Source organism: Microcebus murinus, chromosome 5 (assembly GCF_040939455.1).
Source record: "Microcebus murinus isolate Inina chromosome 5, M.murinus_Inina_mat1.0, whole genome shotgun sequence".
Lineage (NCBI taxonomy): Eukaryota > Metazoa > Chordata > Mammalia > Primates > Cheirogaleidae > Microcebus > Microcebus murinus.
The window spans coordinates 101111125-101124813 of NC_134108.1; positions in this window are offsets into that span (position 1 = coordinate 101111125).

The following is a 13689-nucleotide window of genomic DNA, read 5'->3' on the forward strand; positions in this document are numbered from 1 at the left end:
AGCCCTTCCCGGCGGCGTCTCCGAGGGCTGGACAGGGGCTCTCCCGAGCCCTCCCTCACCGAAGCCCTCCCCGCTGGAGTGACCTGCTCCTAAGCCCACATCTGTGTGACAGGCTTTCCTGAAGTTTCGGGTATACGGTGGGAAATCACAGCACAGGGCAGGAAGCAGCTTCAACATCAAGGTGAAACGACAGGAGTCTGGGTAAATAAACCCTGGTACGTATACACAGTCGAACACTGTGGCTGCAAAAAAAAAAAAAAATAATGAGGAAGCTCTTGCTGCTCCTGGTATGCTTGCTGAGTAAATACAAAGTTAAGCAAATACTAAGTAAATACAGAGCTAGGTGCAGGACACTGTGAATGACATATTTGCCAAAGACAGGGGGAGGGGTAAGGATGGGAGTAGGGAAAGGGAAAGTGTGTTTATGTTCATTCGCTGCAGAGACCGCGAATATCTCCGGGAAGCCACATAAGAATCTGGTGGTAACCTTAGCAGCTGGGGGCAGGGATGGAGAAAGACTTTTCATTTTATATGGCTTCATACTCTTAAATTTTTGAAATATGCAAATTCATCACCTACTAACAAAAAATACCTTTTTTTTTTTTTTTTTTTTTTTTGAGACAGAGTCTTGCTCTGTCACCCAGGCTGCAGTGTAGTGGCGTCATCATAGCTCACAGCAACCTCAAATTCCTGGGCTCAAGCGATCCTCCTGCCTCAGCCTCCTACAGTACTAGGATTACAGGTGAGCGTGAGCCTCAGCATCTGGCCAAGAAACAACACTTTTTAGAAATCGAGATGAGACTTACTTCTGCCTGGAGACTCCTTTGATGTCCCTCACCCACTGGCCCTCTTTCTCGGGCCCCATCAGTGCTCCTCTCTGGCTAGCTGTCTTATCACAGATGTCTGTTTCTCCACATCATATATCATGCAAAAACTTTCACTCTCTCTTGACTTCGTCTTCATGCATTTAGGCCACGCCTTTTGCACCCAAAGGGCCCATTGCTGTGATTTCCCCACGAGAGAATCACTTCCCCAAGATGAACCATGCCAAGTCCACAGAAAGCAGAAAGGTTGGCAGCAGGTTCTGTACCAAACAGCCCTTTTTGTCTTCCTGCCACGTCTGTTTCCACGCCTGCACCGTGGGCTGCCTGAGGGCAGAGACCTGCCTCACTCATGTCCGTGTGTCCAGCCTCAGAGGTGTCTCCGTACACACCGTGTCCGCCTCCCAGGGGACTGCAAATCCTAAGGGCAGAGGCTGCAGCTTGTTCACGTCTCCCTCCTTCAATACCTGGCACCACACGGCTCACAGAGAAGACCCCCAGTAAATGTTCATCAGGTTGAGTTGGTTTGGTAAGTGTGTGAGCGTGGAGGGAGAAGGCAACGGGGGAGGTGGGGGCAGATCTGGAGCTGAGCAGGGGGATAATATTAATAATAACAGCTCACATTCATTGAGCATTTGACTGCCTGCCAGGTGCTCCTCTAAATGCTTTCTTGCATTAGTTCGTTTAATCTTCACAACAACCCTACCCAGTGGGTTGTATTATTATCCCCATTGCACAGATGAGGAAACTGAGACACAGAGCAATTAAGAAACAGTGTGCTGTGCGAACACTCTCACGTCCTGGGGGTGCCATGAGGTGGCTGTGGTGAGGAAGCAGCTATCTAGAAGGCCTCAAACTTGGCCTTACATTAGAATCACGTGGGGATCTCCTAAAAATCCTGATGCTTATGTCACAACCCATTACCAATTAAAGTATCATCTCTTGCGGATGAGATCCAGTCATGGGTAGTTTTTAAAGCTCCCCAAAGGATCCCAATGTGCCACTGAGTTTGGGAACCAGGACCTATGCCAAACCCTTTATAATGCAGATGGAGATGCAGAGGCCCAGGGAGAAGTGATTGCTCAGGGTCACAGAGCAGGGCAGTGGCGGAAGCCAGGTCCCCAGTGCCCAAGGCTGGCCTCCTCCTGCTGCACCCCCACCTCATCCTCCATGCTGCTGTGGGCACTGAGCTGGCACTGCTGGTCCCACATGGATCTTGGAGTTCTTGGCCCAGCCTGGAAATTCTCCAGGCTTGAACACCAGCCTGGATTTAAAAGGAGCTCAGGGAGACGCAGGGAAGAGTAGGGGTGGGGAGCCGACACCACCACTGGAGTTGTGCTACAGCCACAGGCAAAAGAGCTGGGGCAGGCATGGAGACTGGTTTCCCTGACCCCACCCTGTGGGACCCCCCACTCCCCCTCCTTCTCCCCACCCTCTGATGACGCACTGACCCCTGCCTTCCACCTCACCTCCCTCCCCCCTGAGGGCGAGATGAAGGCAATCCATTTCTGGCAGCCTGAGGGCCTTCAGCAACTTGTCATTCTGGGGTCTGGCTGGTCTCATAGGTCCCTCTAGGGCCTCGCAGGGGCCTCTGTCCTGTCTGAGAGGACACACACACACACACTAAACAGAACCGCTGGAGGAAGAGGAGGAGGCAGGCTTCCCGGTGGGTTCTGAGTCATTGGATTCAGAGCATTCATGGCCAGATGCCACCCTAGGGTGGGGGTGCGGGGCATGGGGTGGAGTTCCCAGGGAAAGACAACGAGGCTGAACAGGGGAATCAATTCTTCTGTCCTGTTCTTCTCCTGTCTTCTAACCCAGGGCTTCTCAACCCTGGCTGCACATACAGTCACCTAGGGAGTTTTGTTTTTTTTTTCTTTTTTTGAGACAGAGTCTCGCTTTGTTGCCCAGGCTAGAGTGAGTGCCGTGGCATCAGCCTAGCTCACAACAACTTCAAACTCCTGGGTTCAAGCAATCCTCCTGCCTCAGCCTCTCAAGTAGTTGAGACTACAGGCATGCACCACCATGCCCAGCTAATTTTTTCTATATATATTGGTTAGCCAATTAATTTCTTTCTATTTATAGTAGAGACGGGGTCTCCCTCTTGCTCAGGCTGCTTTTGAACTCTTGACCTCAAGCAATCCGCCCACCCAGCCTCCCAGAGTGCTAGGATTACAGGCATGAGCCACTCCAGCCATGGGGAGTTTTTAAAAAGTGCAAGAGCTGGGCTCCAGACCCGAGGGAGTTCAATTTAGCTATTCTGTTTAACTCTGGGGAGAGGCTGGCATGTCGTCTTCCTTTATAGTTCCCAGGCAGATGCTCACGTGCAGGCCGGAATGAGAACCCTCGCCTGACAGAACCATCCAGACAGGAGGATGGATCCTCTCAGACCGGAGGCTCCATCTTCACATCCATCGTCAACACGATGCAGTAATAGACCGTGGTTAAAGAGCAGGGACAGGTTCTCATTCTCGCCCTCCCGCTTCCTCACCTTGGACAGATTCCTTGGCTTCTCAGAGCCTCAATGTCTTCACGCATAAAACAGAATACTTGCCACCTAGGAGGCAGTTGTGATAGTTAAGTGATTAAGTCTACACAGTTCTGAGCATGCAGTAAGCCATCAATAAGAGGCAGCCTTTTATCATAAAAAACAAAAGCCAATGTGTACACCTATGTTCATAGCAGCATCGTTCATTCATTACTCACATCAGCTCAAAGGTGGAAGCAACCCAAGTAGCCATCCATGCACATATGAATGGATAAGCAAAACGTGGTACATGGACAGGATGGAGTAGTATTCAGCCTTAATAAGAAAGGAACATCTGACACATGCTGCAGCACAGATAAACCCTGAGGACATTACGCTAAGCAAAACAAGCCAGTCACAAAAAAGACAAATACTGTACGATCCCACTTATCTCAGGAACCTAGAATAGAAGAGTCAAATTTACAGAGACGGAAAGTAGAATGGTGGTTGCAGGGAGGAGGGGAAGGAAGAGGGAATGGGGACTTAGTGTTTAATGGTAGAGTTTAGTTTTGCAAGAGGGAAAGAGTTCTGGAGATAGGATGGTGGTGATGGCTACATAGCAATGTGAATATATTTGATACCACTGGAACCATAATGTAACTTTAAAATGGTTAAAATGGTAAATTGTATGTTAGGCCTAATTTTTTTAATTCCAGAAATAAAGGAATAAATAAAAGCCGGAATTAGCGATGCAGCTGCCCTGGGCGATGCCGTGCTCCTAGAGAATCGTGGACACGTGGCCCTGCCTTCAGGCCCCGCTCCTGACAGATACAGGGGACAGATGCACAATGAATGAACTCAGGATTTACACTGATAATAAACAGGAAATGATAGATGGGCTTAAATATTTATACGGTATGCAGGCTTCAGGGTGAGGACATCACGAGGGAGGGCAGAGAGGAAGAGGAGGAGGAGGGGGCAGCAGACACAAGGAGAATGTAAACCTTAGTAGAAAATGGGGGTTGGAGCCAGCCAAACCTGTGTTTCAAGCGCACCCACAAAGAGAGGGACAAGGACAGGAGGGGAAACCCCTGTCCAGGCCCAGGACAGTGTGCCAGGAGCCTGGGCCACCCGGTTCCTTCCTTCCAGGGGAGATCCTTGGTTACCCTGTGAGGCTGGGAGGGAATGTAATCAAATTATGACTCGTTATTCTAAATGACTGTCTCCAGTGGGGACAGCAGGAGGGCGGGGAGGCTGGAAAGGGGAAACAAGTTGTCTTCCAGGACATTGTTTGCTGGTTCTCCAGCTCCCTTCCCTCTCCAGTCCCCAAGCCCTTTCTTCCCTTTGCATCTTCCCCTCTCCTGGCCTCTCCCGCCCTCCTTCCCTGCTCTGCTCCTTCCCCCATCAGCTCCCTGGACAGACCCAGGGCTGGGGGAGCAGGCTCTTCTCAGCCTCTGCAGGTGACCATGCACAGGACACCAAGGAATATGCTGCCCCAGGAACTTCTCTTCTGTGGATGACCTGACCCCCCCGGGGGAAAAAAATCTTTCCAGCCCTTCCCACATCCCAACCAGCAAGTAAATTCAATCCCTCTATTTCTAGAAGTCAGGACACTTGATTGACTAGGACTCTGTCTCTGACTTGCTGGATCACCTTGGGCAAGTCATTTGTCCTCTCTGGAAAGAGGAACCTCCTCTGCCAGTCCTTTCCTACCTTCCAGGACTGTGTGAGAACAAGAAGTGATACCACCTGTCAGAGACCCTCAGATCTTGGTGACTCGGAGGCCTGAGGTATTAACAGATGAAATACACCAGCCTTCAGAAACAGGGTCAGCAGTTGAGGCCATGGAATGGCCTGGGCCCGGGACCCCTACAGAGATCCAGGGACCAACCTAGCCTGGAAGCAGTGAGCTAGATGCCCCGCTAAGGGTCATCCCATCCATCCCCCACCTCCATGGAAGCTTGCATGCAGTTTATCAGAGAGGAGGGTACCAGCGGCACATAGGTCTCTTTGAAAGGCCAGATGGGCTAACAGCAAGAAAGACAGCATTCTCCCTCCCCCTCCACTCTGGCCAGGTGCCTTCCAATTACCCAATGGGAGTGCGAGCCGACTCCACTTCCTCCCCTGGGTTCTCACGTTCCACTGCCTGGCAGCTCTTAGCGACAAATGCATTAGAAAATCTTCTCTGGGGTCAAAAGGAAACAGTGAGCAACAGGGAAAGGTGGCATTTTTCCAAACATTGATTTATGACAACTATCTCTCTGTCTCTGTCTCTCTGTCTTTGTCTGTCTGTCTCTCTCCCCTCACACACACACACACACACACACTCATGAGCTGTGCGTGGAGCACATAACACATGGGCACGAGTACCTATGTTCCAGGCAAACTCTAGTTTACATTATTTTATTATTATTACCCTCAACTTTAATAAATTCGCTGTCAAGATGCAAAGCTCACTCCGAGGTTTCCACCAGCCTCGAGGGGCACTGGGGGGTGCTGCGATCCTGTCCTGGCCCAGCAGTCTTCTCACTGCCCCGCCACCCTCCGGCATACCTCAGCACTGACTTCCCGGAGTGCCCAGGGGCAGAGCGAGCACAGGAGGAGGAAGGGCAGAGCCCTGGCTCCCTGCCTCCTTGCTCCATGCCTGCCCAGCCTGGGATGGAAGTACAAAGGAAGTACTTAGCTCTCAAGCGATAGAATCATAAAGTTAAAGGCCACCTCAGAGCCTCCCTTGCCCGGCCTTTCCTGCTCAGCTGTAGAGGTCACTGGAGTCCAGAGCAGCCTGGCGGGGAGCCCCAGGTCCCCCAGCCAGTCAGAGGCACACCCAGCGCTGAGAAGCAGGTCTCCTACTCGCCCATCAGCGGTGACTCCCAGGCCTTCTCCAGCTGTTTCCTTCCTCCCTCTCCCGACGCCACTCTCCAGGCCTTCCCAGGATTCTGAGGGGAACCATTCCGAACAGCAGCACTCTCCCGGGACCACACCAGCTGGTTCCTAGGGTGGCCCCTCTCATCTGGATGCCCTCCCCGGCCTGTGGCCCCAGTGATCTCCTGGCCCTCTGCAACCCCCAGATTTATGAGAGGCCCTGGGAAGCCCCTCTGGATTCAAATCCGGCCTTTTAGCGGAGATGGTGCCATGTCCCACCGCCAGATCAGGGCCACCCTCAGTCTATCCCACCTGGTGACTCACCAGCATCATTTCTTATAAGAAGAGAAACTGAGGCTCAGTGAGAGGAATGGACTGGCCCAGGCTGACCCAGATGGCCAGTGGCAACTCCAGAGCCTCCAGGCCTTCCACTTCCACGTGCCTGCCCAGGATAAAGGCATTTCCCAGGAGCCGGCAGCTGGGCCGACGGTGTGGCTGAGCCCGGGCAAGTGGGGTCTCAAGCTCAGCTGTGCACAGCTTCTAGGAGGCGTCTTCAAAGGATGGAAGGTTAGGCTGCTCCTCATTTATTTCTCCTTTCTGCTCCCTGGAATATATAGGCATGATGGCTGGAGCCCAAATAACCACTTGGGACTATGAGCTGGCAAAGCCACAGCTAGAGGGAGGCTGAGTCTCTGACTACTTCCGGGGTCTTCTGCCATCTATTTAACCCACTGCTATTTTGGATTTTCTGTCTTGCATAGGGGGTCCAACTTTTAACTAACACAATGGTGAATAATTATTAGTTTTTCTGCCCAGCACGTTCCCTTTTTCTCCTTCCTTGGGGAAATTCCCCTTCTTTGCATTCCCTGTGCCTGCTCCATCTAGATGCATTGGGAACTGCAATCCTCATGTCTCAGCCTCCACGTCAAGTCCAGGAACTGCTGGCAGCCTCGAGGGAGGGAATGGTGAGTGAATAAAGTCAAAGCACAGAGAGAAGAAGAGACAAGAGAAGACAAGGAAGAGCCTAAAGGTGTTTGAGTCTCTGGCCCCAGTCGCCCAAAGGCCCTACTAAACCCTGCCACCTGATCTGGTTATAAGAAGTAGTAAATATCCTTCTGAGAGTCCCAGCCAGTGTGGGACAGCATGTAATGAAGTAGCCCCAGGTAGGGGCAGACTAGCTCTGGGTGACAAGAGGAAAGACAGAGGATGTGGGGAGATCAGATGAAGGAATTCCTGGCAAAGGAGGTGAGACCCAGGTTAGGCCTTGAAGGAAAGGAGGGATCTGACCAGGAGATGAGGAAATAAAAGAGGGAAGGACAATAAGCATGGGGTGGTTTCCGAAAGTGTGTGTGGGAAAGGAGGAAAGAAAGAGTGGGAAAGGAAGGGGATGCAATATCATGGAAGGCCCTACATGCCAAGCTCAGGAGTTGGGACATTAGTCCCTTTGATCAGCAAGTCTCAGACTTTAGTCTTCCAGGAGTTTGCTAAAAAATATAAATTCAGAGCCCCACAGTGAGAGGTTATGATTCATTAAGTGTGAGAGAGGACCAAGACTGTGCCAGGCCAATGGTAGGCCGGGCGCAGTGGCTCACACCTGTAATCCTAGCACTCTGGGAGGCTGAGGCAGGTGGATCGCTCAAGGTCAGGAGTTCTAGACCAGCCTGAGCAAGAGCAAGACCCTGTCTCTACTAAAAATAGAAAGAAATTAATTGGCCAACTAAAAATATATAGAAAAAATTAGCTGGGCATGGTGCCGCATGCCTGTAGTCCCAGCTACTTGGGAGGCTGAGGCAGGAGGATTGCTTGAGCCCAGGAGTTTGAGGTTACTGTGAGCTAGGCTCATGTCACGGCACTCTAGCCCAGGCAAGAGAGTGAGACTCTGTCTCAAAAAAAAAAGGCCAGTAGTAGATGGTGAGAAAAGCGATCCACCCGCCTCGGCCTCCCAGAGTGCTAGGATTACAGGCGTGAGCCACCGCGCCCGGCCTACCATTGGCCTTTATAAGGTATAGTTCTGGCACAGTCTTGGTCCTCTCTCACCTAATGAATCATAACCTCTCACTGTGGGGCTCTGAATTTATATTTTTTAGCAAACTCTAGCAGGAAAGTGACCAAGGGTGTTTGGAAAAACTAGACAGGAAGGGGTAAAGTAGATTGGAGTTGGGGAACTGAAGGCAAGGGGACTATTGAGGTATTGGAAGGTGGTGGAAATTGAAATGGTAAGGGAGAGGGGAAAATTAAGAGGTAACCTTGAAATTTATGAAAACTTTGGAAATTGTGGTTGGGGGCAGTTGAAGGTGACTCTATGAGTGACCAGGAGACCGACAGCACTGATGGCATTTATCAGGAAAGTGGTGACCGCCTTACTTAGACACTGTGCAATTAAGCTCCTTCAGAAGAAGCAAACAGAAACTTCTGCAGGCAGTTGCAAACTGAAGGCTGGAGCTTGAAAGTGCATTGCTATGGCTTTGGGGCTTGTCGGCTTCGAGGGGAGCGCTGAGGAGTGAAAGTGGGTGAGACCTCTGAAGGTGACAGAGCAGGGAGGAGGCAGCTAAAGACTGAACTCCTACCACTCTGGGTTCCGAAGATAGGACTGTGCATGGAATCAGAATCCTAGAACCAGATGGGACTCTTTACAGGTGAAGAAACTGAGGCACAGAGAGCACAAATATCCGGCTGCATGTTGCCAGTTGGTTAGGGCAGAGCCTGATTCTCAGTCTGCAGCTCTTTCCTCCTGCTTTTGTGTATTGCTTCGTGTGCATACAGGGGACAGCATCAGCCCAGGGTACCAATGGTTAGCAAAATTGTGCCAATCGTTCCAAAGTGTCCTAAAAGGCTAAATAAAACCTTTTCCTTACGTAAGAACTACGTTTAGGCAGCAGGTGAGGGGAATCTGATGCGTCTCTCAGCCTGACAGGGACATCAAGGCCTTTTCTGAAAGGGCATCCAGCCCTCTGCAGAAATGCCCAGCCGCAGCCAGGGCTTGCTCAGACAGAGGGAAGTGAGCTGAGCGAGCCTCACTGGCCCCAACCACAGGCTGACCCTCTCACTTGGACTGGAATGTGCCCAGTGTCTGGGAGTGCACCCAGAGGCCATGGCAGGCCTTCTCCCCTTCAGCAGGCAGCTTTGCCTGGGGCCTTCCTCTCTGGCCTCACCTTCCCAGAAGGCTTTGGGATCTGAAGGCCCCTAAAGGCTACCTGTCAACTTCTTTTTGTATTTTCCCTCTTTATCCCTTTTAGGGCAGCAGCATAGCTTCATGATCCAGCATAGACATGAATCTGTTTTGCTTTATAATTAATTTGTTACCTGGTACATTTAAGTTTCATGTACTTTTTTTGAACGTGTATCTTATTTCACAATTAAAATGGCTAAAAATTTTAAAAGAAGGAGAGAAAGCAAGTAAATTCCAGAGCAATCATCAAGTTTGTAAAATGTTTCTTTGCCAGACAAGAGCTTTCACCCCTGCAGAATGCTCACCTGGTGCCTGTCATCATACCTTTACAAAAGGAATGTGGTGGCTGCTCAACTGATACCCTACTGGTGAAATGAATTAATGAACAAATGAGTAGATAAAATGAATAACCTGAGCAAAGTAAGAACCGTCCTGGTGAGGAAGAGAAACAACACTGAAAAATCAATGGAAAATGTCGAATTAGCAAAGACTAAGACACACCCCAATTGTTTCCAGCCCATTGTGCCAAGCAGGACACACCTGTAGAGAGGCCACCATCAAGCAAGGGGTTCTTTGTCCAAGGTCTCCCCACCCCACCCATACTCATACCTGCTGGGGAGGCAGCAGCCCAAACAGGAGAGAACTGCCCTTTTTAAAAGGTCATGGGAAACCAAGGTATGCAGCCAGGCGAGCCCAGAGCAGCCTGTCCCTGGCTGTCCTCCCACCCCAGCTCTCACCACAGCTTGAGGTGCTGTCCCTTTCCTCATCCTTTCCTCAAAGCCACTGAGCGGGAGGAGAGGCAGCGGCTGCAAATGAAACCAGACCCTTCTTGGGAGGTTCACAGCCTCAGTTCCCTGCCCAGGCAGGGCAAGCCACGTGCTGTTATGGTTGAGTCAACCAGCTGGGAATCAGCAGGGGGGTTGTAAGGAAACCGCATTAATTAGGAGAAAGCAAACATGACTGTCACTGCAGTCTGTCAGCCCCCTCCTCTGATATCCCTTACAGCAACCCCGCCTCTCGGTCTCCACCAGATCAGCTCTCTCCACCTTCCTGCCCTTTCCGTTGCCTCTGCTCCTTCTCAGCTCACATCTGCAGGCTCTTGGCTCTGACCCCTCTTCCTGGGCGAGGTGGGAGAAAAGCTGGGAGAGCACATCCTTCCACAGTTGGGAACAGAACCTCCCTAGCCCTGAAGCCATGGACAGGCCTTTGTTCTGGCCCCAGCCTGCTGTCCTGCTGGCCAGCAGCATGTCACTAGACCAGATCATCTCTGCTGCAAGTTTAAGTTTTCCTTGGCAAAATGCACATTTCTAGGTCCATCTCCTGTGGGTGTTTCCCTGAATATCTTCACTGAGAAGTTTTATTTGGGACTTAAGTTTATCTTCAGAATTAAGAGATGAACTTCAGGACAAGGTATGGAGGAAAGAATGAAGGTCTCCTTGGGAAATGAGGTGGAATCTAGGGGTCTGGGCTTCTCAGAAAAGGAGGTGGTAAAAGATTTTGTGAGAAAAGAAGAGATTCTTCAGCCTCCTTACTGGCATACATGTGCATACAGTGCCATTGCTGCTCTTAGAGTCCCAGGATTACCCTATAATCCCAGCACTTTGGGAGGAGGCCAAGGCAGGAGGAGAGCTTGAGACCAGGCATTCAAGACTAGCCTGGGCAACATAGTGAGACCTCGTCTCTACAAAAGAAAAAAAAATTGTTTTTCATTAGCCACATGTGGTGGGCCACACCTGTAATCCCAGCTACTTGGGAGGCTGAGGCAGGAGGATCACCTGAGCCCAGGAGTTTGAGGTTGCAGTGAGCTATGATTGTACCACTGCACTCCAGCCTGGGTGACAGAGCGAGACCCTCCCTCTTAAGAAAAAAGTTTCAGTATTTTCCAGGATTGCTACTGCAGTGGGAAATAGTTCTTTCCATGCATGACAGTGACTCTGCCAACAGCCCTAGAGACTTGGGCTCAGTAAAAGACTGTTCCTTTGGGTGACAGCTACCATTTTGCAGCCCCTAGAAAAGGGCCTTTATTTCCTTTTAGTCTACAGCTGTACTTAAAAAAAAAAAAAAAAAAATGGCCGGGCGTGGTGGCTCACGCCTGTAATCCTAGCACTTTGGGAGGCCGAGGCGGGTGGATTGCTCAAGGTCAGGAGTTCGAAACCAGCCTGAGCGAGACCCCGTCTCTACCAAAAATAGAAATAAATTAATTGACCAACTAAAAATATATATACAAAAAAAAAAAATTAGCCGGGCATGGTGGCGCATGCCTGTAGTCCCAGCTACTCGGGAGGCTGAGGCAGTAGGATCACTGAGTCCCGGAGATTGAGGTTGCTGTGAGCCAGGCTGACGCCATGGCACTCACTCTAGCCTGGGCAACAAAGTGAGACTCTGTCTCAAAAAAAAAAAAAAAAAAAAAAACACTCTATAGCATACCTAACTGGGGAGAAGGGTATAAAAGACTCACTGATGAAATAGAAAATACTATTTTTGTACAGATACAGGCTGCTGTCAAAAAAAAAGAAAATATTATTTTTGGAGTAGAAAGATAGGTCTTAGAAAACACATTTAAACTGAAAGCTTGGTGGGGCGGGGCTAGAAAAAAAATGAAAGCAAGCTAAAAGCCTAGCAATTGGGGATTGGTTAAGTTATGGCATTTGCAGACAATGAAATAGTATATAGCCATTAAAAATAGTGCCAGGGGACAGAAAAAGAGACCAATGGAACCAACTAGAAATTCCAGAAAAGAGACTAGTGGGGAAAAATGATAAAATGCAATGGGGAAAGTATAATATTTTTAATAAATGGTGTTGGGTCAGTTAGATATTGCTATAGGGGGAAAAATGAATCTTAATCCCAATCTCAGATCATATAATAAAACAATTCCAGATGAAGATCTAAATGGGAAAGATAAAACAATAAAGTCTTTGGACAAAACATAACATAGGAGAACATCTTCATGACCCTGAAGAGGAAAAAAATAAATAGGAAACAAAAAGCATCAACTATAAAAGAAAAAACTGATGAATTTCATTATATTAAAAATTTTAAACTACTGCTCATCAACAAAAACATATTTCAGGAGAAGAAAGAGGCAACTCACAGAGAAGGAGATGATATTTGAGGTACAAATATCCAACAATGGACAAGTATCCAGATTATATAAAGAACTACAAATCAATTAAAAAAAGACAGGCAATCCAATATAACATAAGCCAAAGTCTTGAACATTTTACAAAAGGATATCTAAATGGCCTATAAACATATGAAAAATTATTCATCTTCAATAGGCATCAGAGAAATGTAAAATAAATACACAATGGGATCTACTATATGCCAACCAGAATGGCAAGATGAAAAACACAAAAAATATCAAATATTGATAAAGATGTGGAGCAACTGGAACTCTCATACATAACTGATACCAGGGTAAACTGGTACAATCACTACGGAAAACTTTGGGAGTATCTACTAAAGCTGAGCATATGCATACCCTACAACCCAACAGTTCTACTGCTTAGATATATGCCCAAAAGAAGTCTGTTCTTGTGTTCATCAAGAGTCACAGAGATGGCCGGGTGCTGTGGCTCACGCCTGTAATCCTAGCTCTTGGGAGGCCGAGGCGGGCGGATTGCTCAAGGTCAGGAGTTCAAAACCAGCCTGAGCAAGAGCGAGACCCTGTCTCTACTATAAATAGAAAGAAATCAATTGGCCAACTGATATATATATATAAAAAAAATTAGCCGGGCATGGTGGCGCATGCCTGTAGTCCCAGCTACTCGGGAGGCTGAGGCAGAAGGATCACTCGAGCCCAGGAGTTTGAGGTTGCTGTGAGCTAGGCTGACGCCACGGCACTCACTCTAGCCTGGACAACAAAGCGAGACTCTGTCTCAAAAAAAAAAAAAAAAAAAAAAAAAGAGTCACAGAGATGAATGTTCATCACAGCACTATTTGTAACTGTCCCAAATAGAAAGAATCCAAATTCTACTAACAGAAGAAAATATTTTTAAAATTGTGGTCTATTCACAGAATATTATATAAAGTTCAAATGCAAGAAAATGTAATTTGTGGTGCTAAAAGTCAGGATAATGATTATCCTTGGGGGAGTAGTATCTGGAAAGGATCACAAGGGGAGTGTTCTAGAATGCTGGTTATGTTCTACTTCTTGTTATAGTAATGTGTTTGCTTTTGAAAATTCATCAAGCTGTACATTGATGATTTGTGTACTTTTTAAATATAAGTAATACTTTGAGGTTGCAGTGAGCTATGATTTTGAGGTATGTTTTTGTTTCTTGGTTTCTTTTTAAGGCTGGTCTCCTGAGCAAAATTTGGTCTCACAAAATTGGTTTTTCACGTACAGACTAACAATAAACAGATTC